Source organism: Cavia porcellus, unplaced genomic scaffold, assembly GCF_034190915.1.
Source record: "Cavia porcellus strain 051 isolate PalLab524CR breed Dunkin Hartley unplaced genomic scaffold, mCavPor4.1 scaffold_15, whole genome shotgun sequence".
In the NCBI taxonomy this organism is placed as follows: Eukaryota; Metazoa; Chordata; class Mammalia; order Rodentia; family Caviidae; genus Cavia; species Cavia porcellus.
Window position 1 is genome coordinate 46,083,029 of NW_026947498.1, and position 27,542 is coordinate 46,110,570.

At 34.0% G+C, this 27,542-nt stretch overlaps 1 protein-coding gene across 4 annotated transcripts in view; it reads left to right on the forward strand.

The window, feature by feature from the left end:
* Positions 1-27,542, forward strand: part of Col8a1 (collagen type VIII alpha 1 chain) — a 149,490-nt gene that overhangs the window by 18,985 nt on the left and 102,963 nt on the right. For 2 of the 4 annotated variants that reach the window (XM_063224820.1, XM_023564857.2), the window contains exon 2: positions 24,910-25,039. The exons of the other annotated variants lie outside the window; for them this stretch is intronic. The gene's annotated coding sequence lies outside the window, so the exon portion shown is untranslated. The remainder of the gene's footprint in view (positions 1-24,909; positions 25,040-27,542) is intronic. 4 annotated transcript variants of the gene reach the window in all.

The window sequence follows — 27,542 nt, forward strand, 5'->3', positions numbered from 1 at the left end:
GTGGTCTACTCAGCATTGTGAGCCCTAAGTTGCTGCACACGTGAGGCAGACTCAACACTAGTGAGCCACCTTTGCTGCTTAATCTATGAGCAGCTAAGGCACAGCTGACTCGTGGTTGGCCCTTAGATATTCCCAGAAGGGTAATCTGGATGTGGAGATAGGGAGCATTTTCACAGTACTTTAGTCACAGCCCTCACTTAATTTCTCACTGCTGTCTCCTTTTTTCCTGTTTGGAGCATGGCCCAGCATAAATCCATCTGTAAACTTTGTCTGGACTGATGAACATTTAACTGGCATTTAATAAAACAATAATCCCTTGTCTAAGTCCTGGACAAAGTGCTAATAATAATAACTATTAACTCATCATAAGTGATTACTTCCCTGGAGAAAACAAAAATGTCCTCTTTAGTCCCACTAAAATTGTGGTTTTAAAGCCATCTCCAATTTTGCATGATTGTCAAAGAAAAATAATTAGATATGGCTGACTGACAAAAGCATCTAGAAAGTTCTATGTGAGGAAAAGAGGTTCACTTCAAACCAACATTTCCTATTTTGATCTCATATTCCAAGTAGTCTCATTTTTTCCTTTGGGTTTTACATATATTTTTGTCATTTATAGTCATGCCCAAAATCTGTCATGCTTACAGTGGACCCAGAATAAACACTTGATGTCTGCTGTTTTTCTATTAGTTATATTTTAAGATTACCCTTCACCTTCTCCGCAAGACTCTATTCTCTCACTGGTCATTTGACGTCAATGGATTGTACCTTAAATTCTGATAAACCAAGATGTATGTGATATGGGCATGAAAAACAATGCATCTTGACTTTCCCAAAGTAGTTTTATTCAAATATTTTAAGTATAATTGAAAACATATTTTTACAAGCAAATTGAGCCAATAAACTAGAAAAACCATATGGAAACACCAGACTCAACTTTTCTAGTTTTTAATAAATTGTAATAGAGAGACTTAGGAACAGTAAGACATTTACATTTCAACATGGAATCACTCAGGATGAGTAAGTGTAGTGCATCAAATATGCTCTGTGCAGAAAGTTCCAGCAGGGCAAGAAGAAGAAATATAAACACGATGGCTTTGTCCACCTCTTTAATGTCAGCATATTCCTTTACACAGGTGGTAAAATTAAGGGGAGAAATGCCACTACCTTCTTCCTCTTGGTTTCAAATTCTAAATGCCCGATAATCTTTCTTTAACTATTATCATTTTAAAGTATAACTACAAAGGAAATATCCTCTTGAACAAAGTCGTGTTCTCAATTCCAATGACATAATTCCCACCAGATTGATGAGACATCTTCTCCCATCATCCATGCAGTCAGTCCAGCCTTCCTAGGCCATGTGCATGGTGGCAGAGTGTTGTTGACAATGGAAAGAATTCTGGCTGGCGAAATTGCATCCTTGGCACACACTGAATGTTACTAACATACTGGCTTCTCCTATTTCTCTAGCTACTAATTAGAGCGGATTTGTTTATTCAATTTATAAAATGGTACCATTCATTAAACAAAATCACTTAGAGGTTTTTAAAAAGCTAATTGTAGAGCTTTTAATAAAAATAAAGTACACATAGAATCTTTTTACCCTAGGGATAGAGGCTGAACTTTTAAGCTGTATATTGTTATCTAATATATACTGCATTAAATTCTAAGGAACATGAATTGACTTAAAGTTGTTTAATAGGTAACCATACTGTAATAGGCTCTTACTGTGTAGAAGAGAGTTGGTATGTTTAAAAATATCCTTTGCAACTTGGATGCCAATTTTAAAAATGCATCTCTTGTATATCCTGGCAAAGGAATGCAGATGGGGAAATGGTTACATGCTTTTAAGAGTCTAAATTGTCACAACTTTTGTAGGTTAAATCAATCATTTTGAGGGAAATGAAACTCCCAAACTACTAAATATCTGGTATGAGTTCCTATTCTCTAAAATTGAAGTATGAAATTTAGGAACAACTGAAGTTAAGAGCAGAATATATTTTTTGAGAGAAAAAAAGCGTCTGTCTGAGACAGAAAGAGTACTGAGCAGGTTGCCAAAGATTGTCTTTTCTAGGAACTTTTATAGAGTAAAGCCACGAGGTGAGGTCCAAGGTGGAAAAAACTTGGGAACTCACAAGATGGACTTCAGGTAGGACAGAATTTTGGTCAACCAATAAGATTAATTGCTCAGGTAAAATTGATTAAATCAAGCAAATAGGGAAGCGAGTCACATAGTAAGCAGGCACACTTGACAGCAGTGACTCTTCCTGTAAGGGCTTGGGATGGCGACTCCTGACTTCCTCAGGGTGATAGAGAACTGTTTAGACTGTCAATCCTTAGGATGTGGGTGTGTTTGCTTGATCCTTTGTCTTGAGATTTGGCCCACAGCAGGAAGTGCCTGTCTCCTCTGAGGATGAACTTTTGCCCTGGGTTCTTTGAGAGCTTAGCCCTGACTGACTATTTATAATACTTCTAACTAACTTAGCTACCTGTAACAATATCACCCTCAGAATCTATTCTACATGTGTGTACAGTAGTATAGACTTACATGTATGCCTTGGGATAGAAGAATAATGGTGTTCACTAAAGGGCACAATCAGCAGTGTGAATCTACGCTAGAAAATGGAAAAAATACTTACGCGTATACAAGGGATCAATATTTGGAATATTTAAAGAACTCCTACAATTCAAAACAAAAGACCAATTCAAAAATAAACAAAATGCTTAAATAAATATTTAAGTGGCCAGCATGCACATAAAAAGATGCTTGCCATCACTTAGGGGACTGCTAATCAAAACTACAGAGAAAAACAACTTCATACCCATGAGGATAGGTAATACCAAAAGGAAAAGAAAAAAAAAAGGACAAGGAAAGGAAAAGACTAAGTATTATCAGGACATGGAAAAGTTAAGACCCTCAGAGTGGTTGGTGAAAATTTAAAATGGTGCAACTGCCATTAAAAAATATGGCAGTTCCTTAAAAATTAAAAATAGGATAACAATATGACCCAGCAATTCCACTTCAAGGTATAAACCCAAAAGAAGTGAAAACAAGTTTTCAGATATTTGAACACCCGTGTCCATGTCCATAGCAGCATTATTCACAATACTCAAAAGGTGGAAGCGATTCAATTGGCCATCAGTAGCTGAATAGGTAAACAAATTATAGTAAATACATGCAATCAAGTATTATTCCATCTTAAAAAGTAGGAAATTCTGTCCCATGTTAGAGTATAGATATATTTTGAGGACATTAGGCTAATAAAACAAGTTAACAAAAAACTCTTTGCATTTCTATTATTTATTTCAAGGAGTTAAATTCATAGAAATAGAATGTAAGATAGTGGTTGCCAGGGACGAGAGGGAGAAAGGAATAGGGAATTATTTAATGGGAATAGCACTTCAGTATTGCAAAATTGAGAGTTCTGAAGATTGGTTGTATAACTAAGTGATGTATTTATTAATACTGAACTGTGCACTTAAAATAGTTAAGATAGTTTTCTATGCTTACCTAGTTTATTCAGCAATAAGCACTTGTCATTTAATTTTATTATTGAGTACAACTTGTTTTTTAGAGAAGTTTTAAATTTATAGCAAAATTAAAGTCAGAGAATATACAGATTTCCCATATACCCATTAATATGTCTCCCACTAGACCAGCACATACATTACAATTGATAAACCTACTTTGAAAGTCTCCCCATTATCAATATTCCACATTAAAGGGGGCTGGAGATTTAGCTCAGCAGCATAAGCACCTGCCTTGCAAGCAGGCGGTCATGAGTTCGATCCCCGGTACCAGTAAAAAGAAAAAAAAAAGTGTTAAAAAAAAAAAAAAGAAAAGAAAATATCCCACATTAAAGCTGTACATTGGTAACAATGAGCCAATGTCCTAGTTTAGAGTTCACTCTTGACAAGTTTTATATATTTTCTACTATAATTTTTGAAAGGAAGAATACTAGTTATAGTAATAGTGACAAGATAGGGAAAAGATTAAATCTTTCAAATGGAAATCACCATTCTATGAAATTCCTTGAATCCATTGAAAAGATGCTATATCTACATGCAGGTATGAACTCAGAAGCATGTAATAGATCTATGTTTTGACTGGAAGACTAATTTCAAGAACAAAATATTTATAATGACTATATTAATTTCCTATGACTGATGAAGCAAAGTGCTATAACTAGCTGACCTAGATAAAGTTCTGAACTCTTCAAGTCCAAGATCAAGTCATGGGAAAAGCTGGGTTTTTTGGAAAGTTCTGAGGAAATATTTGTTACATGCATCTTTACTAGTTTTGATGGTTTTCTGGCAATCTTTAGCATTGTGGATGGCACATCACATCAGCCTTTGTCTTCATCATTACATGGTGTTTTCCCTGTATACATGTTTGTCTCTCTCTCTCTCTCCAAAATGCCTTCTTTTATAAGAACATCAGTCATCTTGGATTAAGGATCCACCCTACTACAATATGACCTCATCTTGACTAATTACATCTGCAAAACCTTCCTTTCCAAATAAGATTATGTGCCATTATTGGTGGTTAGAACTTCAAAATATAATTTGGAAAGACAAATTCAATCCCTAACAATGATCTCACTTTTTATTATTAAAAAAGCTAAATACATATACATATACATATACATATACATATGTGTATATATGAGTAACATATAAATGACTGGATGGTTGGCACCATAATTGATAACTGATGTTACCTACCCCTGAAAATTGTGGGAAATAATAAGGGTAAATAAGCAGTATTTTGATGTCTATACTTTTAAATTGATTGAAAAGTATCCAGCAAGCATATGTAACTATTTAAAATTTAAGGAAGCAATTGGAAAGTTTTTAACACACCTTATAGGTATCCACTAAGATAGATGTAGGAATACTTTGGAAACAATGGGGACCACAATGAAGTGTCCCAAAATCACTGAAAAACTTTTCAGATAGCAATGTATTAAGCAGTAATATTTTATACATTTTCTTAAAAGGTGAGGGCTTTTGAGTCCGTGGAAAAGTAAAATTTACATTAAATTTAGATTCCAGAGAGCCAAATAGAGTTTCACTTCTAGACCTAAAAGATCATTTAACTTTAAGTCTTTAACCACAGAGGGATTTGTCTTTTTGTCTTTAAATATTTCTATAAATTTCAGTTTTGCAGCCTGTTGTAGTTTATCTAAGTCTCCCCAAAGCCTAATGAACTAACAGGTGAGGCTTTTGGAAGGTGATTGAGTCATAGGGGTATGACACTCATCAGTGAAGTAATCTACTTCACCCTTGGTTAAACAATGAACTCCATCAAGTTATATATTACTACAGTTCAATAAATTCTCATACCACAATTTTCAGCATACAGTGGACACTCCACTGCACATAGTTCATTGATTTGGGGTTAGGTAGGGAGGACCAAAACAAGACACTTACCCTAGTTATAAAATAATAACCAACCTCAGAGCTAGGTCTACCCATAGTACCAAAATAGAATTCTAAAGGTATTATTTTGAGGGTAGTTGAAGAGCTTTTTCCATGAATCTTTATTGGGTATAGGCAGCCAGTACTAGGGGTGTATCTCTCATGAGATACAGCTGCAATTTCCTTAGAGGATGCTGGGACCAAAGAAGGGGAAGTGTTTATCTCCTCTCTTTCCCTCTCCTGAGAAATCTAACCCAGCTACTTTCTGTGAATTCTTTCTGACTCTCAAGAAATTCGCACATGATCATCTCCTCTAAAAGTAGAACCATGAGCCACTAAATGTCCCTTCATCCCCATAGTTACTACCATTTCAGACTGGAAGGCTGACCGGAACCCCATATTCCAATTTCAGTGCATGGAAAAGGTCCAGTCAACATACTTTTTATTTATGCTACACAAAACACAACCTTCTGTATTCACTGCTTTCTCAGGGGCCAACAGAGAGGGGCCTCATTGCTTGTCCTGCAAGCAATGAGGGAGATAATAAATCCTTGTATGTTTATATTCTTAATATAGGTTTAGGTATTTTATATGTCAATCAGAAATTCTGATCTACTGAAGGATGCTAGAAGAAATCACATCTTGAATCCTGATCACTTCAAACCTCTATGAGGATGTGTAAACCCCAGTCTGAACTTTCATGGCATGTAGGGCTAGATAGTTCCTCAAGTTCTCCAATTGCCAGAAACTCTCTCCAAAGAAGAAATAGTAAGGACAGTGTTTTAAAAATTAAACCAATGGTTAAGGAGAAATTAAAGGTAGAAATATTTGTTAATGAGATAGCTTTCTATCTATACTTGCTGCAAGGTCTTTGGGCTTTAAACTGTGTCAAAAACCACTGGAATCTAATGCCATCAGAGTCCCAAACAGAAACATTTGGCCACAATTCACAAATATTTAATAATCCTTCTTCAGATTTGATTCATATTATTGACCCTATCACTGGACTGTCTTTTGATCACCCTCATATAAAATGGGGCAGTCTGTTATTTTGATTCACATTCACAGTTTCACCAACTTCAAGTCCTCATTAAACATATTAGATTCATCCTTCTGCAATATACATTTGAGGAACAAAAAAGTAAACTGCTGTCAAAAGTGCCTGGGCAGAGATGAATTAATATAACTTTTTTGGTTTCTACTTTCCACTGAAATTTCTGTCATGTTTTCACTTAAATCCATTTCCCTCTCTATACTATTGTTCACTCAACAATAAGAGATAGCATCTACTTTTTGAAAACAAATGCTGTGAGAAGTATGATATCTGAATGACAAAATTTTGAGTTTGGGGAAGAAATTCCTGTTATATTACAAGTTCTCAATTAACTCCTTTGGCAAACCTTGACTTCATTTTCCTTATCTGCCAATGTAATACCAGAAAAATTTATGATTCAGTTATTGTTTGTTTATGCTATAATAAATAGACTCTGTGGAAAATATTTTCATATATATATATATATATATATATATATATATATATAAACCACATTTTGTAGATGAAGAAACAGAGTCAGGAAGAAATAGCTATCACAGCATATGGCTTGGCTAGCCAATGATACAGTAGAACCAGAATTCAAACCCTTATGTATTTAGTTCAAGATTCGTAGCTCATAACATCTACAATTTGATTTTATCCTAAGTGAGCTCTGAGCTTCATCAAGCAAATCTTTGTGTTCTATGTTCAAAGACACGGGCTATTTTATTTCATTGCAAAAGGGATGTAGGAAAAGTTATTATTCTTGGTTCTATATGTAATAGAAAAAAGCAAACCTCATTTTTTGCAGCTTCTTTTGTGTTGTAAGTAGTGGAGATAAAGCAAATATCAGAATGATTCATCTCTATTATCTTTTTCCTTTAAAAATGCCTAAACCAATGATTTTTATTTTAAATATTTCCCAACATATATATTACACATCCTTCTTCAGAGGACTAGCAATTGCTTACTATTTGGCAGAAGTTTTCCCTGTCTAATGTGGCCTCTTTCTATTCTATTATTATGATGTCAGTTATTTACAGTACATTTTATCATTTTCTCTTTAGTGCAAAATTATGGGACAGAATGCACTTCAAGGGAGATAGACAGCATTGTGTTGAGACACCATAAAGGAATTTAATTATTTTTCACAATTAATGTTTCAGAGATTGTCTGTTTGTACAGATTAAAAGCAGTAGGGATACAAAGTCCACATAAGGACAGATAAGGAATTTAAGTCTGACATAAATGAAAACAGAAAATGTCATCATTCACCCTTCTTTTAAATAACAGATTTAGTGTCATCTGTGCCTGGATGTTTTCCTTATTCTCAACACATAAGGAAGAGGGTGGAGAGGAAGGAAAGGTAGCTCTAACAGATACACACACTGGTTTTATCAGGGTTTATCCAATACACTTAATAATGACTATCTTCTTTACGCTGTAAAAAATGTCTTGAACGTTGGTCTTAAAACAGTGAATTATAATTTTCCTAACAGCTAAACATTCAGTAAAAGAAATATTTGAAACAATAAAAAAAAGTTAGAAATGAATGAGAATTTGTAGACCTCTTTTTTTTTAACTTTGGCAAAGCTATTTTAAATTGCATTTTTAAAAAACTGTCTAGCTAAAACAAAACAAATGTTTCCTGTCAGAATGGAAAAAGAAATTCCTGTCTAAAATTGTTTTATCTGGTTTTTAGTCCATTTAATTAAGAAAGCTGTTAAATGTCGTGCTACATGTCATCAAATGCCCTTTTTAAAACTGATTTCAATTTTTCATAAATTCATTCCAACTTTTGTGTTCTTTCTATTTAATCCTTTGGGAGTTTCTTTGTAGTGGAATCATTTCTAAGAATCAGAGATCCACTATTATTCCCATAACTACTTTTGCATAGCAGACTTAAAAAGTACAAGAATACAGAAATATTTGAAAATTGAGTCATGTACTAAGATATGTCTCCAACATATCATTAATATTATTTTTTTGCAGTACTAGGGATCAAATCTAGGGACAATAGCACTGAACTATATCCTTACTGCTTCTTTTTTTTTTTTTTAACAGAATCTCACTTACTTGCCCAAGTGCAATTTTAAAATGCAATCCTCTTGCCTCAGGTTTGCTCAGTGCTGGCATTAAAAACATGCATTAACTTACCCAGCCAATACTTACCTGTAAGGAGAAAGATCGAGATTTAAAAATTGCTCATACTGAATGGAGCCATAATAAGTTTCATCCTTTAGTTTTTCACACTAAAAAAATGCTGAGACTCAGAACTTAAATAAAGATCATAAAGTCGATAACAGCAAATTTCCTTTCTGTAAAAACCTGTGAACTTGCTTTACTACCATGCTGTTCACAAAATTTATTTAGCTACTACTATATGTCAGATACAGTATTAACTGATGCTGTTACAAGGTGAATAAAAGATTATGTCTGCCTAAAGAAATGATAATCTAAGGTAGAGTGAAACAAATCAGTAAGTAAATTGTATAACAAGTGACTTAGAAACTTAGTTTAAAAAGATCCATGCTTATTTTATCACAATTCTAGAGGGCCAAGAAAAAGCACACTTAGCTGGGTCCTTTGTTTTAGAGTCTAACAGGACTGCAATCAAGGTCACTGAAGAGTTGAAATCTTATTTGAAGTTCAACAGGAGAAGCATTTACCCACAAGTCCATGGTTTTTTTTTTTTTTTTTTTTTTTTTTTTTTCCCCTTGTGGTGTGTGAGACTGAGGTCCTTGGTTTCTTGCTGACTGTTATGTGAAGGTCACCCTCAATTCCTTGGCCCATGTACAACAAGCACGCAAATAAGGAGACAACTGAGAGGGTGTGCTAACATGATGGGATAATTAAGGACTTTTAGAGTTATCTACTGTAACACTTTATGGTACATTTTATAGTACGTGATAAATGCTGTGAAGTAGCGTATGATAATACATGGGTTAGTGAAAGCTCAGGGGGTAGTCTGTAAACCAGATGAAGACAGCCAAGCTGTCATTTCAGTGGAATTTAAAGAATGAAATGCCGGTGAATTGTAGTGCACATTCTTGGAATCACAGAACACTGGGAGGCTCAGGCAGGAGGATCACAATTTCAAATCCTAAGCCACTTAGAAAGACTCTGTCTCAAAATGAAAAATAACGATAATAAAACCGGCTAGGGCAGGGTGAAGGCCTTAAATTCAGTCCTCACTCTTAAAAGGGGGCGGAGAATGAGTCAGCAGATCAGTGATGAAGGCCATTCCAGAGGTACAGCATCTGCAAATGTACAGGAGTATTTAAAAGCACCACCTCATTTATGTCGTTATAAGTTACATTGGAGTAGCACAAGATCAGGTAACTGAGAAGAATACTCTTCGTTTATGATTAACAAACTTTAGAGTTAATAACTCTAGATTGGAAAAAAACAATAATTCACAATAACTGATAACAGACTCAAATTTAAATATCCTGTTGTCATGTACTGATGAATGTATTTGTTCACTTACATCCAACTTTTTGAGTGAAAGCAGGGGATGGTTAAGAGTCTTTCTTTATTAGTAGTATGATTTTATTGAGATTATAATTTTATACATTAATAGGTAACAGTGTGAAGCTTCAATGTATGAATAAAATATGTAATAAATCAAGCTCATTAACAGATCCATCACCCCAATTATCACTTTTATAAGACATTTGAAATTTACTCTTGTTTTCAAATATACTGTATATTATTTGAATTGACAATAGTCATTCTCTTGTGTACATGATCTCAAAATCTATTCTTGTCTGTCTGATTCTTATAACCTTTGATCAACATCTCCCCGTTTCCTCCTTCCCCATCTAGTTAGCCTTGGCAACCACCATTCTACTCTTTTCTACTGTGAGTTCAACTTTTTCAATTCCACAAATAAGATCATGCAGCATTTGTCTTTCTGTGTTGACTTAAAATATTCTCTTTCACTGCCTTTAAGTTTGTTGTCCTTTGTTTGGCGCACTTAACTTCACCTACAGTGTGGAGGAGGAGTCAGAGAGAGAGACATGGATGGAATAGGGTGTTCAAAACATAATCCTTTTCTGCCAGTCATCTACAAAAATCCAGCAGACCCATAACCCCTGAGGAGAATATTTTTAAAAGAATAAGGAATATGAACGACTAGAGAGGATTATTTCAAAGAAACTGGGACAAAACTGTAAAAATAAATATGATTCAAAACATTCTTTGAAAGCATTGTACAAAAAACAATTCTCCAGATGCATAGCAGTTAGAAATATTTTTAGTGTTTTTGAGGACAGGATGTTACAAAGTAGAAAATGCTTGATTATGTACGTCAGTGTTTTAATGAGTAAAAATTACGAGTACTTATGGTGTGCCACATGACGCCGTGACATAGCTATAGATTGGAGAACGGCTAAATCAAAGTATTTAACATATGAACCACATAATATTTTAACAATTAAAATTAATCCTCAGAAAGAGATTATTTATTAACTGTAGTCACCATGAACCTATTCTTTTGAACTTATTCCTCCTGTCCAACTGAAGTTTTGTAGCCTTCAACCATCTCTTTAATGTCCATTACCTCCAGTCTCTGATAATCACCTTTTTATTCTGTTTCTATGAGTTCAGCTTTTTTACAGTCCACATGATAACAAGAGTTAGTGAAGATCTGAAGGAAATCCTTGCACATTGTTTATGGAGAAGGAAGTAAGGAACTTTATCGAAATTAATAATCGTATGGTTATTCTGCTATTGGGTATATAACCAAAGGAAATGAAATTAGTAAGTCAAAGAGATATTTGCACTCCTATGGTAACTGCAGTATAACTCCCAAGAGCCAAAATACATACATCAGATTTTGAGAGATAGTAAGTTATCTAGAATGTATCCAAACTGTCACAATGGGGAAAAAAGAAGCATTAGGGAACTTCAATTACTCAACTTGATTGTCTTCTATAGAACATACTAGTTGGATAATACTGAGTTTAAGTTCTAAGATAACAGACATAGAAATTCATAACTGATCAAATTTAAAGTAATCTTTAAAGATAAATACAGAATTAATAATCCACAAGGGTCTCCACAACTCAAAGCAGCAAAAGGTAATCTGTAACTTCCTCATTTTCAGAAAGAAAGGTAGAAGATATTTATCTCAATATCTAAGTTTTATTTCCTTGCTCTGAATGTTTTTCTTATATCTGTGATTTAGTAAGTCCTTTAACTCATCATTGAGATTTTTTTTTTAATGGAATTTCCTTTTTAATGAACACATCATTTCTAAAATTTATGTTTGATTCTTTGAAAAAACAAACTTTTTTAGTATGTGTTTTTCTTACAAATTTTATTCTTTTTGTTGATCATCCTTTAAAAGCATATTTTATCTCTTTTATATAACTACATTATAGTTTAATTTACCTAATTGCATTCTTCCATTATTTGCCTGACCTAACTTACACATTGACCTTCTGCTCATATGTTGTAATTTTGTTGTCTGAACTCATCTTCAGCAGCATTATTTCCCATCTCTATACTAAGTACCCCTCAAGTGGGGATTCCTATTGGAATCATACAAGTTTTACTGATTTTAAGGCAACTTGTTTTGCCCTAGTATTGTGTTTATGGATTGCTTGGTTTTGCACATTCAGGAGTCTAGATTTGGGTTTCTAATTTAGAGAAGTCTTTCTACCCATGGCCCACTAAACACAGATTCTTTCCATGGCACAACCTTATGCTATAGCCCCTGAACTGCCTCTGGCATAGATTGGTATATCTCCCTTCGTGAACTCTGTAGACTATCTCCAGATAGATTTTCCCATTGTACAAAGAGCTATAAATGTTAGCTTCTAAAACATATATTCATGCTCTTAGCATTGTTCTGTTTGGCATGAGCCACAACTCAGCTACAATCACTTAAGTTCCTTTTATTTCCTGCTACTCAGTGACTTTCCTTTCTGGCTTTTTAACTCAATTTTGTAGCTTTTTTAAATTTTTAAGTTATATTGTAACAGGCATTACTTTGTATTTTGAGTTAAATGATTTGCTTACCACATCTGCTTAGTCAGCCAACTTTTCCAGTAATCAGTTTTGGAGCTGAAAAAAACAAATGTATTGATCTTATAATCATATGCCTTAGTGAAATAATCCTTTACAAGGAAGAAATGGATCCAGTTCTTTTAATAAACTTTCATTTAGTTTACTCCTTTTTTTTCTGTAGACTAATGCTTGAGAAACCTTGTAGTAAAATAAGAAGATACAAGATTATAAATCCATCACAATTACTACATGTGATTAGTGATTAGGCAAGACAGCTCATTATTCTTTACTTTGGCTCCAAAATATGAAGGAGAAAGGATTGATTGCTCTCCTTGATTGAAAATCCTCATATTTTCTAGCCAAAGGGATCTGACTGTCTTTTCCGATTCAGATAATAGGGACATCTTGTTTGCTTCTAAATATATTATGAGACTACCACCCATTAATTTGTTCATAATGTTTTATATTCTTTTATACGTTAAAGGAGTTTATTGTTTCCGGGTGAGTGACATGAGCTTCTTGCTCACTTTGCTGAACAGCATCAGTCTATTTGCATAAAAATAAACTTTGAACATAATTTGGGGAGGAAATCCTTTTCTTGTTTTTTTTTGGTTGTTATTGTTGTTGTTATTATTGTACTTCCCTGTCTTCCTTTCATCTGATTCTGAGAAAATGGTTGATTTGATGGTATTTCTTTTAAAATACAGTTTTATATGCCTTTTCTAAAGAAGTAATAGAGCATAGGCACTAAGATTATTAGTCCTGAATCAGCTTACCTGGGCTTAAATTCAGCATCTCCTGTTCACTACTGATTTTGTGATCATGGGCTATATTTTAACCTCTGCATACCTCTGGTTCCACATGTGGATAGTAAGAATCATAATGTTGATCACAGTGTCTACCACATGTTACAAAAACTAACTGAGTTAACACAAAAGGCATTTAAAAAACCTTCAATACATGTTAGTTATATTGCAGATTTCTATGAGGCTCTTTGCACAAGTATCTAAACCTAGCTTAATTATTGATAGTTTTATGGAAAATTTTCAAGTTACAATTTTCTGAGACATAGGAAAAAAAGTGTCCTACATTAACACCTTTCATTATCTCTAGCTTTTTACCTGAGTATGTGCCTGAAAAGTAATGAATCCAAAAAACCTCTTTTTCAATCAAGTTTCTTGTTGAGACTGTTTTAACAATTTTGGGAATGGAGAGAATTGAGGCAAATTAAGAAGCCTTCAGCTTTGTGGCCAGAGAGGGCCCTTACCTCCCTGCTGGTCCTGTGGGCCAAGATAAACATGCTTGGCAAGGAATGCCTTGGTTACTCCACCCTGTCAACTCGGAGGTAAGGAGTTTAGACTTTGGTATGGTTACTCCACCCAACTTCTGTTCCATTTTTAATATACCTTTGTGATAAAGTGTATTGTATCCATTAAAAAAATTTCATGAAGGTGTGGCTGACAATATCCTGCCACTGCCTCAGACACAAAAGGTCCTCCAGCCCCAGCTCATGACCCACTCTCATTTTTCTGGCTATTCAGCTCGGTCTCCAAATTTTGTCCAGTAAAAGCAATATTCACATACCCAGCACCTGGGAAAATGCCAGAAACTGTCCCTGGCAATATCCCCGGTATGTGATTGAGTTCACAATGGTAGGTCACAGGAAGAATATCAGCACACCTTTCTTTCCTAAACAAATGTATTGCTGAAAAGCTGCCTGAAAGTCAAATGCTTGCAAGTTGAATCACTTGAAGGTATTGGGAACTTGCTACTTAATGAATGTTGCAGAGAGTTATTTATTGAACAATAAAATTTCCTTATAAAGTAGTAATGACCCTTTAACTTATCTGTTTTTCACATTTAGAACTTTAGAACTTGGTTTTCCTTAAAGAAAAGCATGCCCATAGCACTAAGTTCTCTACTCCACATGTGATCTAGCTGGTTACTCAGTTTGGAGAATATTAAGGCTTAATAACCTTTGCAATCCCTTACAGCTCAAAATTCACTGTATCTTACAAACCCAGTTTAAGGACAAATGCATTTCCTCTCATTTTGTTATTTCTTATTCTCTTACAATATCACTAGTCAAGAGGAGTACATGATTCTACTGGCCTGACAGTTTGATGGGCACAGCATAAAGAGCTCATAGAAACACAGTAAATTGATATTTTGAAGGTCTCTCAGAGATCTTTTCTTATGATTACTTTCCTTCCTTATTTTTGGCCATATGAAAAATCATTATACAAATCAAGCGTTTCTCTAACAACTTCATAGGCTAACATGTCTTTTCTAGCTGGTCCCTAGACTGTAAGGCACTACATACAACTGTTCTGTTTACCGCTATTAATGGCAGTGATACAATAAAGGGAAAACAATGTTACCTCTACTTTTAGACTGGAAAAGAGCACGGTAAGTAGTTTAGTTGTTTGCCAAAGTCACCCAATAGGTTATTAATAAAGCCAAACACACTCAATTCTGTGATAGAATTACTAAGTCACTTTGTTTAAACCTGAAATGTCTCATAGCAGATAAATTCTAGTCATTATTATTATCTATTCTTTATTATTATACATGTGTTATTTCCACTGAACATCACATTCCTTACTTGGGAGAATTTATTCATTCATCAATTCTCCCTTGGAATAACCTCAAGGACAAAAGCCATTGTTTGAAGAATGACATTTCAAATGTTAATGAGATATTTGTGGTGTGTCTCAGCTCCTCTAAACCTCCAAACACAAATATAGGTAGTATTTTGATCTTCTCTATGGATGAATAAATACTTTTATATCAGCATAAGCATTTAAAGTCAGAGAGAGAAAGAGAGGGAGAAGGAAAGGGAGACAGCAGAAAGAGACACAGAGAGATCGGTATTATTGTATCTATTTAGAGGTATAAATAAACGTAACAAAATTTGAAAATTTTCAGTGAACCAATAATCATACTTGTATTCTTATTGGTTACGGGAATCATGACATTTTTAAAGCATCATATAACATTTAGAAATCACTATAGTATATTAATTTATGCCAAAAAATACAATTAATTTATATGATGTTTTTACCAAACAGAACTAGAATAATCTGAAGGCTTATATTTTATAAACCTTCTCATGAAGAAAACTACATATCAAGATTGCTTTACAGTGCATTATTCCAGAACTTAAAGAAGAAATAACACCAATGTTATGCAAACATTTCCAGAGAATAGCAAGAAGAAAAGGGATAAAAGATATTTCTAATAATTATTATCTCAACATGATCTTGATGTCAAAATCTTGTATTTTCTTTATTACAGTTATAAAATAAGATCCATAGACACAAAAATCATAAAAATTAATCTGATGAAGGGGATTTTCCCCCAGGATTGCAATGATAGTTTGATTCAAAAATCCACCAAGTTTAGCCAGGCATGTGGCACACATTCTAGAACTCAGAGGCTGAGGTGGGGCGATCACAGGGTTGAGACCAGATTGAACAATTTAGCAAGAAAATGAGACTTTGTCTCAAAAATAAAGAAGAGGTTGGAATGTAGCTCAGTGTAAAGGTCCTGAGTTCAATCCCTGTACAAACAAACAGACAAAACAAGATGACTCCCTACAATAGCAACAATATAAGGAAGAAAGTCATATAATAAATTCAACAGATTCAGAAAAAGCATTTGATGAAATTCAACAGTTCTTATAATAAAAGTGCCTTGCAAGCCACAGGGACTTCCTTTATATAACAAAGTTCATAAAAGCTCTGCAACAAATATGACACTCATTTGTGACTACTGTAAGGAGACAAGGATGCCCACACTCACCACTTTTAAATTGTAATAGAAATTTTCATCAATGCAAAAACACAAGAAACAGAAATAAATAAGCACTACAATTCGAAAGGCAAAACTATAAATTTCATTAGATTAAAAATTCACAGGTACAAGGTTAATTTTCAAAACTTAAATTAATTTCTTTAAGCAAACAATAAACAAATAACTGAAACTTTCTAAAACATAACCTTTTCTTAGCATTGAAATAGCAGTTTTAGCAGAAATGTCCAAAGAAATTTAAAGAATGAAAATTTTAAAATGACTACTTTTAAAGTTACAAAAACCGAATAGGACATGTGCTTTAAAACTAATCCAAAAGCTATATACATAAAGTTTATTTTTAATAATCATTCTCTAAATAACCAATGTCTGAATCTTTCTTCTCCTTCATTTGTTAGCTTCTACCTTTCTCAAAGGCAAATACCAGATATTTGAAAATTCAGCAGTGATTCCCTGACAACAGCAAATAGCAGGAATGACCTTCAAAAGCTTTCCATGAAACTCCTTGGTTTTACATTGGTTTTATGTCTTAGAGAGAAGGTACGAGGTTAGAATAATATATGACCATCAAAACTGTCCTAGAAGTATCAACCATGAAATCAGATAGCTTCTTCTGTCCAAATATCTTACTGTATGTAACATGAAAATGTGCAAACATGCAAGGTGTTTACAGAAGTAATTTTGAATTAATAGATAACTGTAAATACTACTTCAGACAAGGCTTAGAGTACTCAAAAACTGTGTGACTTTATGATGAATTTGCTAGACACCACAATGAACTTCAATCCTTCCTTTTACTCCCCTAGACGTTCTGTACAGTTCCTCACTCAGAACAGTTCCAGCTGTCTATGGGAAGGCTTCACAAGACAAAAGGCTAGGATTTGGCCATGTACACACAGACCACAAATGAATTACCCAGAGTGTGCTGGCAGAGACTTGAGCACAAGGACATGGGAAAATCTACACAGGTTGCCAATGGTTTTGTGAAAATTGTGAGAAAAGACATTTTTTTTTTAAAAAAAATCCTTTTACTAGCATAATTCACTGGACAACATGAACACATTCCACTCAATCCACTTCATAGACATGATCTCACTGGTCTCCCCAACATCCTAACAAGGAAATGAGGGGGACAAGTCTGACTCCACCCTTTAGGCCAAAGCCCCATCTTTCACTCCCACTTGTGGGCAGGGGTAGGCGGAACAAATTTAAACAGGGGAACAAATTACCATCCTTCTTGCTTCTGGCCCCTCAAAGTGTGGGTAAACAAATATGCTTTTCCTTGGTTGAGGCCACACAACTCCCAAAACAACTTTTCTGAAATGCTGAAGACTGAGTCATTGGCCAGTGATAATTCTCAAACAACTGCTGGTTTGTTTCTCAGCTGTTTCATGGCCATGATGACTTGGACGCAACATAACCCATAATCAAAGATCAAAATGTCTGTGCCTCACTGGCCTAGAGTAGAAGGACAGAAGCATAGATAATGTGAATATGGACAGACAAGCATTTATACTTAAACACTAAAAAGAAAGCTTGAGATCAGGAAAAATAAATACGTTGGCCATCAAGAGACTCTCTCAAATAGTAATTTCCTTTTCTGTGTTTTGTTTTGTTTGTTTCTTCTAAAACTCTATTACCTCTCAAAATCTACTTTCCCTATTTCCTATATGTGGTATAAAAACTGTGGGAGAAATGTTCAAATTCTCCATAAAATAGATTCTAATAATTAGAATGTTGAGAAGTCATCGGAAAAGATAGTATAAAATTGTAAAAATGTTTTGATTTTTTCATATCACAAAATACAAGATACAGTAACTTATTCAAAATTGAATTCTTTAGGACAAAGTTTATTATCCTATACTTTAAAATGTTTGAATTTTTATTTCTCCAATTAGAAATAAAGCTGTCTCAAAAATGGTGAGACAAAAAAGTAGATTAGTCTGTCCATAAATGCTGACACACCTGTTCATTCTTCCCATAAAGTTATATCTTGTGGTTAAAAAATTCAGCAGCTTCTAGCAATCATCTGAGATGAGCACCATATGAAGCATACTAGTGCATTATTTTACTAAAATTTACAGATCCTGTGGGAAAAAATAGTCTGAAGAATGTTCCTTTCTGAGCCAAGGTTGCAATCTTCTAAGTCCAAAATGTGCTTGAAAAAAATACTTAGGTAATTGAGAGAGCCCAGGAAAGTCAGCTTAAGAAAATGAAACAATAATACTACTGACTTCCCTTTTCTGTGTTTAATCCAATTGGAAACTAGACACATGGAAAGTGGCATTTATGTAATAGCAAAGAAAAAGAGAAATAGGAAGCAAAGACTCCCCCCACCCCGTCTTTATCTAGTGTGTTATTACTGTTTATTCTCTATAAGCCCCAGAAAATATTTTCAATAAATTATAGAAAGTCTCACAGTATATTTCTATGATATAGTTTCCAGTCATTTGTTAGGCAACTAAATTTCACATATTAATAGTGTCTGGAGGAAATCAACAACACAAAAGACGGTTCTTCACGTCAAATAAGGAGCTTTACAGTGGAAGTTAGAATACTTCACTTTCATTAACTTGGTCTTTATGGTCTTGAGAAAGTCACTTAACCTCTCTAAGTCATGTTTGCTTAATCTGTCAAATGGAAGAGATCAGGTAAATTATTTCCATAGGATCTTCCCAGAATAATCTTTTCTTCTTGTAAATCAGTTCGTGTTTGTAGAAAAGGTTTGTAGAAAGGTTTGTAGAAAAGACTCCTGTCATGGCAATGGTGAAGTCAGAATCTCTGTTTGGGATAATGAGAAAACAGGCCAACACATTTACAAGATTAATTAATGTGGTTGAAAAATGCATAAATGGATTAGGGTGCATTTAGAATGTTCACAGAAATCCTTATTTCTGGATGACTTCATTAGCAACTGTTACTTCATCCAGTTGAGATTTTTCAGCAACTCTAGGTCAGAAATTTTAGACTCTGTTTATTTTCTGAAAAATCTTTCATGTTTTCCATCTGTAAAATTTTCACACCAGAATCCTTGGTTCTTAGAATGTGAACAAGACTGAAAGAGTCAACGGAGGAAAAAATAGTTTAAAGGAGATACAAAGTTTCTAACTGGAAACAGTATTTAGAAGAAAAACTTTGATGTATGGCTTAGTAAAGTCATCAAAATCATAAAAAACCAGCTGCTGTCTGTTTCCTCAAAAACTAGCACCCAAAGAAACCTCCTTCAAATATAACAGCAGGTGGAGCTTTGGGTTCAACCCAAAGAATGATACCCTGCTTGCATCCCTGAAATAAGACATTAGGGAAGATTTTCAGGAGCTCTTAAGGATAATATAGAGGACTTGAGGCAGACATGAGGCTAACGTTAGCTCCCTCCTATGTAAGGCTTTTCTATCCAGGCTTGTACTAAGTACATTACACACATTATCTCCTTTCATCTGACAGCAGCCTTGTGAGAGAAGTGCTATTATTGTTCTTATTTAAAGATGAAATATGCAATATGAACCCAAAGAGTTAGATTCCAGAGCTAGCTCTCATTAGTGGGCTGTACACTTTCTGCTGTGGATTGATTTTTACATAGTTACTTGTAGTTTTATTTGGAATAAGAAAGGGAAGCTATTGGATGTGACCTTCAAGTGTAGGAAGACCTTTTCATGAGAAGAAATATAATCTGAAGTTTTCCATCTGTAGTTCTGAAATAATTGGAAATTGGCTTAAGTGCCTTGGAGTTGTACAAAAAGAATACACCGTATAAGAAATCACCAGCTTGGTAATCTTGAACATCTCACTTAACCTTTCTGATGCTGGTTCTTCTTTTTTGTATTCTACAATTTTCGTTAGGCACCCATTACCTCAAAAATTCAATGGTGAATAAATCTGAAAAGAGAAAAATACTCATTGAAACTCATTGAAAATTTTCTCATCTGTATAAGAGATCTAGGTTGCAGAAAGAACTCTGTAACATTGAGTGTTGTGAAATATACTCCAAGGTGAAAAATAAAAGGATAGAGAATTCTTATCTTCTGAACAAAAGACATTTTTCTGAAAGTCCAAGAGAAAATCATTAGCAGTCATTAGTTACTTTTTCCTTTGTACTTACAGAATTTTTCATAACTCTTTTCCAGTGCTTGTTATACTTTGTTATTATTCTTCTGTCTTTTTTCGCCATATGAACTCTTCTGAATTCTCTAAAACAAAGCTGATCCCTTGTTCCTTTCTGAACTTACCAAAATCGTAAGAAGCAAATGCCTGAAATACTGTATCTACTCATAAAATATTTGATGAATGAATGAGTAGATGAAAAAGAATGGGTGAAAATTCTCAGTTGGAAAACGAAGAAAATCACAAACTGCAAAACAAATTGTTAATACATCAGTACTAACATTGATAAAACATTCATTGAAATGGAAATAATTTTGGCTTTACTTAGATATGGATAAAGCTCTAATTAGGCAAATTTTTAAGCATCTTTCATAATTATTTAAAATTTCCAGAACTTCCTTCTTGGCAGCTCTTGGGCAAGATAAATTCTAGTTTTTGAAAGGGAGTGGGTGGTCCTTCTCGCCTGTGCTTCAATGACTCAGTGATTTCAAATGAACCTTTAGAAATGCTTCCAAATGGCTCTTTCCAATCACCCTGCCACCAACAAGCTCAGATTAAAATTTCAAATATTTAACCCACTATTGCCATTTTGCAAGCATTCTGTTTTTACACAAGCACATGTTTCAGCCTGTCAGAAGTGCTGTGAATGTGGGCTAGCTAAGAGTAGAATTCTATCTCTGTAAAGCCAAAATAACAGGTTGAATAATTTTTTAAAGTGAATTGACTAAATAAACTATTCAGAGCAGTCAGATAGGTCCAGGTCTTTGCCTCCTGCCTCAATGTCATCAGGTCTAAAATTCCTAGTGCTCTGCATTTCTTTAGGACTGCTATGTAGCAGGTGATATTAGACCAACAAAGCCAGTGTGACCACATTTACAGCATAGATTTCTAAGAAAGATCTTTTCTCAGATTTGATCACTGTGAGTCAAGCATCTTCTAGGTGCCTGGGACTGTATGTTACCATACATTTTATATAGATTCTTTATCATGCTAAAATTAGTCCTGGAAGGCAGGAGTCATTATTCTAATTTTAAATGTATAGAAGAAATGAAGTAAATTGCCCATGGCTGTCCAGCTACAAATCTTTCTTGTTCCACTTTCCCTCCTAAAATTGGAGAGTTGGATCATTTACTAGCATTTGAGCCTAAAAGCTGTGAAAACACAGACCAGAAGAATAAAGCATTATTGAATGAACATTGGTGTTTTTTAATAAGAGCTTTTCACTCAATTCGGTCTAGTTGGACATCTTTATCCTACCGAATGGAGAGTTTCCAGAATTCAATTATCCATTTCCCATTGCTATTTTCAAATTGTCAGTATTCATTTTAATGAGAGAATCATTTCTTAAGGTAAAATTGTATGTTTTCCTTATAATGTCTGAATTTGGCACCTTGTAGAGTAATTTTCTGAAAGAGAATTGTGCTTCCATTACCTAATTGCAAAATGTTGCCAAAATTCAAAAAGGCATTCAGAAGAGGAGGCAGTGCAAGAATTCAAGTGGACCTCAAGTTCTCACTATTTAAAAAAATGGGAATATTTTTGGACTGGAGTAGCATGACTGTATTGTCATCCTACTTGTTTGTTTATGTAACTGCAGCTGAAAGGAAAGAGTGAAAAACCCGTTGCTTTTCTCTCGACTTTCTCCAGTGATACTTACAATTGAATTGCAATATTCAGAAAGAAAATCTTTCCAAGTATTTTGTGTCTTTTAAAAGGGTTAATTACACTACTTTACTGTCTCACACTAAGGAATAAGTGAATTTAGTCTCAGTGTGATAAATTCTCAGGAAAAAATGACTTCAACCAAGTAAAATGAAAGCTCTAACAGAAAAAATGCAAATGAATCAAAAATGTGGCATTAACTGATGGAAAGTTTTGTTTCACTCCTTATTTGAAAATGCTTTGTTTCCATTCGTTTCCATCTATTCTGTTTGCTTTCGTTGTTGTTTGTTTTGTTTGCTGTTTTTTTTTTTAAGGGAAAGGTAAGAGATAAGGAAAAAAGAATCAAGATATATTATGTACAGGTACAAATCCCCTATGATGAATGCGATCATTGTATGTCAATAAAAGTAATTGAAAAATAAATAAGTAAAACCTGATGGGTAGGAATACTTAATTCTTACTGTCACCAAAAGTGGTGAAAAAGAAATTAAGAATTATAAGGAAATGTGAGTATCTTCCAAATGCCATGTATTTCAGTCTTTTGTTTAGAATTTCACATGTAAATATATGGTATGTATTAATAATATTCTGTTGGATAGTATAATTAGTGTATTATTTTCATCCTTACTAATCATTTTTCAGTTTTCTGATAATCTTATAAATTTATCAAATAAAAATGTCAATATGAAGAATTGAAGCTCACCCTTCTCTACACAGTCTGTACTATTCCCAAGTTGATACATATTTTCTCCTCCATAGAAGTTTAAACATAGGAAAAATTCTTAGTTTTACATTGTAAATCTCCTTCTGATAGTTTCCCACACAGAGTACATTATTTTATTTTCAATCCAAACACGAAGACTTTACTTCTGGATACTAAAGACTATGGCCATGTTATGACTGTGTTTATGTAGGTTTGTAATATAGTAATAAATAGAATAAATTTTTAATAATAATGATAATTCTAAGTGCCTGCCTGGCAAGCACTATGTCGTGAGTTCAATCCCTGGTACCAATAATAATAATAATAATTCATCCACCATGACATTCTCCGTGATTTAAAAAAAAAAGGAACAACCTTATCCATATAGGTACCTGCCTGGGAATTTGGCAATTGTTTTTTTTTTTTTTTTTAATTTTATTTAAGAGGAAAAAGAGAAAAACACAAAACAAAACAAAGCGGTGTAAGGGTACACATAATACAGAATTACAAAGAAAAAAAACATAACAGTAAGAAATCACCTGTTAATAGATTACATATTATCATCTTGGAAATAGTTGCTCAAATCACAGTATCAAAGAATACAAAGTGGACATTCAAACAGAGAGACTGCAAACAGCTGTGTTCAATGATCCAAAAACATTAATATAGTCAGCTATTTAACACCCATAAACACACTTGCTGTTATATCCGTTAGAGCTCTTTTTTTTTTGCCCCCTCTCTTATTTACAACAAAATTTACACATTTTGGATTTTATTACTCCTTAGTGCTTATTACTTTGGGGGGGGGAGAGAATAAAGTCAAATATGGCAAAACGGCAATTGTTTGAATCATTGTTTTTATCTTTTTTTTCAGTATCCTATAGAATTTTTGAACCTGATAAATATTTTAATATTATCCTTCCAAGGCCCATATGCAGGCAGACAAAATCCTCAGAGCAGGAGCCTATTAGGAACAAGTTGACTGGATCACATAGTAAAACACTCCCACCATAGATGCTGAGTGCGATCACTATAACATTGGCTGGCCTCTATAACTGTTCATCTAGGAAAATCCAAGCCATTTGGGAGACTGAGGCAGGAAGAGTGCAAGTTTGACCCCAGCCTTGGCAATTTAACAAGACTGTGCCTCAAATTAAAAAATAAAAAGAGCTAGGGTTGTAACTCAATGTGAAAGCCCTAGGTTCTGTTCTCAGTATAGGAACAGAAGGTGGGAAGAGGGACGAGGAGGAGAAGCAGGAGGAATAGAAAGGAGAAAGAGAGAGACAGAGACGGACAGAGACAGAGACAGGGACAACAAATTGGACAAAAAGAAGAAGGAAATGTGAAGGCCAACGGAATGGTCTATTCTATAATGTCACACATTTTCCTTAATTAAAAAAAAAACCTTCCTTTTCATTTTGCTTTAAAATACATAATAGTTAAAATGTATGCCCTTGAAAAGTATTACCTATTGCACTAAAATGTTTAAAATGAGACATTAGCCAGATAACAACAATGCAAATTGAAAAAAGAAATAAAGAACTTAATATTGATCAGTGTTTCCCAAAGCATTCCACAGAACATTAGTTCTACAGGATCTTTATAGGCTTGACATGAAATGAGCAGAGACTGGAGGAAAACTCTGGTCAACTAATTTTGGGAAATGATGTTTAACAAAGTTGAAAGGACTTAAGATTTGCATGATGTTTTAACATTCCACAGTGTATCAAATATATTAATCAGTCAATCCTAATTACACATACTTATTCTTAGTTTAAAATATGTATTATACTTGGAAACAAAAAAGAAAATGTTCTTAAGAGATTTATTCTTCATAACCCAAATCAATAATGTTATGATCAAAGGTTTAAAAAAAATCTAGTTTTTTCTAATAGCATTTCATAGGACTAGCGTTCTAAGGAATATATTTTGGGAAATGCCGATCCATCCAGAATACTTTCTGTTCTTAAATTAAGGGTGAGGGTTGGGGGTTGGTCAGTATTTTATTAATTATAGTGTGGCCCATGGGTGAGAAGCATGGGCTTTAGCTGAGACCTAGTTAGAATTGTACAAACTCAGCCTCACCTCAGACACACTAAGTCAGAATCTGCCTCTTTACAAAGTTACCAAGTGAACTAGAATATATTTTCTGTGTTCCTAGGACCTTGGACCTTTCCTAACCTGCCTCTGCTAACACAGAACCATTCTCTGGGCACCTCATTCTAAGGTCAGAATTCTCAGAAAGGATTTTTTTTGCAAGTTCTCATAATCCACACTCTCAGTTTGGACAGGTAAGAAAAATGAAGCCCAGAGAAGCAAAGTTGATTTTCTAAAGCCACACAGCTAAATAAGAATACAATCCAAATTTCATGATTACTTTTCCAATGAGTTGATTGTATTTTTAAATACAAAGTTATAAAATAAAATTGCCAAGTATTAATGTTACAACAAATGAATAGCAATGTTTTTCTTCTCGTGGAAAAGTCTCTCTTTGAAGTTTAAAAACTGACTACTTTTTAATGAAATTACATTATTCCTGAAGGTACTTAAAAAAGAGTGAATTTACCACCCTGTCATTCCTCTTACAGGTAGGAAAGCCTTTATATTCAAGCAGATGCCTGCTCTCCCTTTCTCACAACTGACCTTACCATGCCACAGGCCCACCGAGACTGCTGTGTGTTAGTAGATTATAAACAGTGTTAGAACCGTAGAGTCAATGGTACAGATCGATCAGTTTTAACCAGTGACCCCATTAGCAATCATCATTATCTTACCTAGAACAACTGAAACCTGTAATTTGAGACATAAATATATCAAACAGCCACAGAAGAATAATAGATGAGAGAATAATATTGCAGACATGTTTAAATAAATTTCACCAGTATTCACAGTATTGTGTGTAGTGGACATATGCATATTCCCCACAAGACGAGTGTCTCTTTTCACTTCGGAGCAATTTTTTCTTTTTTCACTTTGTTCCTATCTTTTTCACTATTGACATTTGTTCAAAAGCAAGGGAATCGAGTACTACCAAAGTCAAGAAGAATAACAAAACCACTTAAATAAACAGCTGAGCACACTGCATTTGACTTAAGTCAAATAGCTTCTTTAGTTTACCTCAAGGCTATTCCAGTTTTTGCCTGGAAAAAATTCCTAAGCACTGTATTCTAACCAAAGAAAAATAATTGCACAGTTCCTGTTTACTCTTTTTCTCCTCCCTCAAGGTATACAGCATGATTATTGTTATAGAATGGTCAAATTAAATGTGTCTAATCAAAAATTAATTTTAGTATCCTTTGATGCTTGATAAATCTCCAGTGTCATTTCCATTCTTCAATTTTTGTTGCCCATAAACTTTTGCAACTTTGAGGGATTGCTTGTTCTTAATTCTTTATTTTATACTGAATTGTATGGTTTTTCTTTTTTAACCAGGAATCAAACTCAGCACCTTGTGCTTGCCAGGCAGTAGCTTATGCCACTGAGCTATATCCCCGGGCTGTGTATGGCTTTTTGATAGATCATCATTCTTCAGGGTGATGAGATTACATGATTTACAATGTTTCCCCAAATAATAACAATATGTACCTTGTGAACAGGGAGCTAAAGGCTGAGCAAATGCTTATTCCTTCTTCTCAAGAAACTTTTATTGTTGGCAGAAGTAAGAATTGCAGTGAGTCCTTATAAAAAGTGGTGACACTATAATGTACATTTCCCCAATCAAATTTATCTCTTTTTATATTAATTGTTGTTAAGAATATTCATCTTAGAACATAATCTAGATTTTTATCCCAAGATTCTACTCCAGTACTATTCAATAGAAATATGATACCAACATATGTGATTATAAATTTTCTGGCAGCTACATTTAAAAAATAAAATGAAATAGTTAAAATTAATTTTGAGAATACATTTTATTTAATCCAATATGACTGAAATATTATTGGAACATATAATCAAAATAAAAATTAATGAAATATTCTGTGTTAGTCATAGTAGTCCCCAAGTATGCTAATCTTAAAAGAATAGCAGGATAAAATGGCTAGAATTTAGAGAAAAAGAATTAAAGCTTTTCAACTATGTTAATAGCACAGATTTCTTAAAAATTAAAATTAAAAATTACATGACAGAATTAGAAATCAGAGAACTATTTTTTCTTTCCTTTCCTTTCTATTCTCCCTACTGCTGTCCCTCTACTAATTTTGTTGTTTCTATCATAATGTTACCACAATTTGTAATTTAGGCATTTGTTGATGTCCTTTTCCACACGTTTCCACAGAACATAAACTCTATGAGACTAGTACAAAAGGGCTTGTTCATTGTGTCATCCAGAATACCCGAGCATTTGCCCAGTACACAAGAGTCAACTAAATATTTGTAAAAAGAATTAAAAAACAAGGTAAGGAATCAATTAGGTCAGTATAAAGGTAAAGAGTTTTTTTAATTAATAATTCACTGTAGAATTCTAAATATTTTTATCCTAACATTGCATAGACTAAACAAAAAGAGTAAACATATCAGATGTTTTAACTTCTGTAACACTTTCCATTCTTGAGCATTTAAGAATAACTTCTTGTTTCCAAATGTTCTCAAGATAAACAAAATTTAGAACTTGTCCAGATTCCACCCTCGGGGCTAGGAAGGATCTGTTAACAAGTTCTACCGAGGAAAGCCTGGACTGGAGAGAACTGTTGTGAAAGTCGGGATGTGTTCACTTTGAGCATCCAGCAATGGATACCTCCAAGAAGATCTTGAAGCAGAGTAGAACAGTGAAAACAAAGATGGAAAAACAAGGCT